The sequence below is a fragment of the Notolabrus celidotus genome, chromosome 1 (assembly GCF_009762535.1).
Source record: "Notolabrus celidotus isolate fNotCel1 chromosome 1, fNotCel1.pri, whole genome shotgun sequence".
NCBI classification, from domain to species: Eukaryota; Metazoa; Chordata; class Actinopteri; order Labriformes; family Labridae; genus Notolabrus; species Notolabrus celidotus.
In genome coordinates, this window is record NC_048272.1 from 4678193 (window position 1) to 4682068 (window position 3876).

Genomic DNA, 3876 nt, shown 5'->3' on the forward strand with positions numbered 1-3876 from the left:
CAAGAACATTTCTCTTACATGGTAACATTAAGTATTCTTCTTAATAAATGGATCCCCAGGCAGTTTTTTGAAAACATTTCCCTTAGGTGTGGTGTTAAATCAAACAGTGATTCCTTGTTTCCTCCCCATGAACTGAAAGTGTAACTCTTCAACTAAGACAGAGCATTTCTATTAAGTCACTTGAAAAAAACATCAATGAACTGTATCAGTTCTCTTCCTTCACACATGTCTTTTATAAAAAGGGGTTAATTTAGCAAATGATCCTAAGGAGCATATCTGTCTTTGTAAGGATTGGGCTTTGACCCCTCCACTCCTTTATGCTGGAACTGTCTGATCATTTTATTGCTGCATCACTCTGTCACTGCATGATTTGACTTCTGTACTTGGGACTCTGCTTATCAAGGTGTTGTTTAAAATGTCTTCCAGTGTTGAAGATGTTCCAGTTAAGCGGTACAGAAGAAGAGTTCTCCTTTCACCCACATGATCATCTGGTTTTGTCAGAAAACTTATCTTCCTGTCATATTCTAAGCTTGTCACTGAAACGTGTGCCTATAAGTGGGCGAGCAAGCAGCTCAGCTCAGTGGAAACTGGCTCAGCCTGCAACTCAAGTCTGTCTGTCTCTCTCTCACACAAACAAACAAACACACTGTTAGAAACATACTGTTACTCAATCTGGACAGGTTTAATGACATATAATTATGGAGCTGACAGACAAAAGAGGTCTCCATTTCATCAGGAAAAGTCTTCTTTTAGTCAGGGTTGTTTGAAATGTGAAAATGGGTGTTCAAAACAGATGGTTAATATTTCACCAAGACCAGGAAGTGACACTTATATATTTCTTTCTTTTCTGTCCCCTCAGAGAAGTCAAAGAACACACAAAGAAAAAGGCTGTAACAGAACGAATGGTTACAGGAGCAGAAGAGAAACAGTCTTTCTGAACTTCCATTCACTTTAATAAAGTATCAAAGTTAACACACACACGCACACACACACACACACACACACACACACACACACACACACACACACACACACACACACACACACACACAAATACAAATGTGCAAAGTGGCATAAATAGTGGTAAAATAAAATCAAAGGCTAGAGATGTTAAGATCAAAACTCAAAACAGGGGTGTTGTTGGCCTAACAGTTGGACCATGTGCCCCATGTACAGAGACTAGTTCTCAACACGGTGGTTGCTGGTCTGACTATTTGGAGCATGTCCTCCCCCACTCTCTGCTTCCCATATTGTCTGTCTTCAGCTGTCCTATCCAACAAAGGTGGAAAAAAAAGCCAAAAATATAACTTAAAAAAAGAAAAGACTTTGAAATTTAGAAATTTCTCAAAGCTTTATGTAGTCTGGATATTTTACTATATTAAATCCAGAACTTTTATTTCACCTAATCTATTTAACAGTGGTATGATTTAATAAAAGCTGTAGTGCCAATATATGTTTGACAAGCTTTCTTATCTTCTGGTTTCCAATCCTTAATTAAAGAAGGCACACTGTAAAACATTATAGCCCCAATTAGTTATCTCCATTAACGTTTACTATTTAACTCAAAGAGCCTGGAGAAGTTTTAGACTTTGAACTAGGCTATATGTGTTTTCAAATGTAAAAATTGCAAGAATGAATTGTTTGGACGATTTATGTATTTTGTCATATCTGAATTTGTTCAATGAACTAGCTTTTTCGACTTCTAAGTTTAAAAAATAAAAGAACAAAAGAAGCAGGGATAGGGGCTGTTTTCTAGTATTTTAACTTTTTAAAAATTGTCCTCTTTAATACATTCCAAGGTTTAAGCATGGCAGAAAACTACCAGTTACACACAGAATATGTATCATGTATTTTATTTCAAACTTTAATGAGGCAGTTAAAAGTCATTTAAAAGAAGTTAAAAGTTTACATCTATTTATTAAGATTAATTTATTTTCTCTCTATTATGTTCTTTTACACTTTCCCTTTGGTTGTAGGAGGATGCATGTAGTGCTGTTGATAGTTTAGTGAATGGAAAGGTTGGTGGCTTTTAAGCTAAACCAATTCTTCTTAGTCCACCATCCTGCCCACAACCTTTTTGCTTTGGTTCCTTTAACATTTGTATCTTATGAAAAAAAAAAACATAAAAGGGTGCACAATATTATTTTCTTTGTGAAGCTATCTCTGTTTTACCTGATGCTAGCTTGTTTGTACGGTCAATAATGCTAGCTTGAAAACCACAACGTTGGTGGTTCGTGGATTTTAACATAGCCAACTGGTAGACATACTTACAATCATTGGTCATAACTGATGCAGCTAAGTTACAATAAGTTAGAAACAGAAATTCCCCTAGCTTATAAAGACAAGTAAAAACAAATTAGTCAAGTTATTTTACCTTAAGAAAAACTTGAAATTTACATTGAAACAACAGAGAAATGTGTGTTTCACCAGCAAGGACCACACCAACAACAGAATGAGATTTGAAAGATAGTTTATTGATTACGGATTATTGAATTGATCGATATTGAACTCGTAGTCGCTTTGGGGAAGCTTCGTAGGGGATCCGCCGTAGCACCCGGGCACGACAAACCCCATCAGGGCCCTATGGATAAGGAGGAGAGGAGCAGAAGGAGAAAGGGAAGGGCGGGAGGGATACGGAAACGAGAGCGAGAAAGAAGGAAATGGTCAGGTTTGAATTTATGGGAAAACGGAAGAGGTGCGATTGAGGTGTGGCCCTGCTCCCAAAATTTTGATATCATCCCCACTTGTTCAAGTAGGTGAGACAAGTTTTATAAGTGGAATAAAACTATATAATTCATCGTTTCAACATGCTGTATAAAGTTGAATCAATGTCAAAAGTTAATTAACATACATAACTTAAACTACAATATTGTGACAACTAGTACATTATAGTTAAATCAACTTTTTGAACTTTAATTTTGGATTTAAGACAACGCTAGTTTTGATGTTGAATGAACTTACATTTTCAAGGCAGCAGGGGAACTTACATTTCCAAGTTAAACCAGCTTGAAATGTCTTACAGTGCAAGAACTAGTTTTGACTTCTTATTTCAGTGTATTTATATTCAAGTATTTCTTCATTTTTCTGGGACTAAAACTGTCAAATTTTAGGCAAGAATACCTTCCACCTTTAACAAAGAAAAAAAAAATTACAATAAAGCACACATTTAACACTTTAGTTTCACTTCTTGGTTGTTTGGGGTCCCATAAAGCTACATAAGATAAGATAAGATAAGAGAGTCCTTTACTCGTCCCACAACGGGGAAATTCAAGAGTCACAGTAACAAAGTAGACAGTGCAAAAAATATAAAGCAAACAAGAGCCTATAAAATATAAATAATTAAAAAGTTAAAGAGGTAAAAAATAAGCATATCTTACAACATATATATATATATATATATAAATTATTGGTTATAGAGTCTGACCACTGCAGGAAAAAAAGACCTGCGGTAACTCTCTGTGAGACACTGAGGGTGAAGAAGTCTGTCACTGAACGAGCTACTTAGTGTTGTTATGGTCTCCTGGGGGGGTGACATGTTGTCCATCAGAGAAGATAGCTTTGCAATCATCCTCCTGTCAGCCACCACCTCCACAGGGTCCAATGGGCAGCCCAGGACAGATGCAAATAACTTTCATTCAAGGCATTTTCCTTTTAAAATATATTTGTAGAGATACATTTGCATACATCATTGTATGTGTAAAATCACTGTTGTCCACTTAAAGATGGAGACACAGGTCTTGGGTGAGGCAGATATGGTTGCTGAAGACTGCCCTCTCCAGGCAAAAGCTTGTCATAAGAACATCTTTGTTGTGTCTTGAAGCACCTATAACTTGAAAGCAAAAAAGTTCCTTCAGGAACGATCACTCACACTTGATG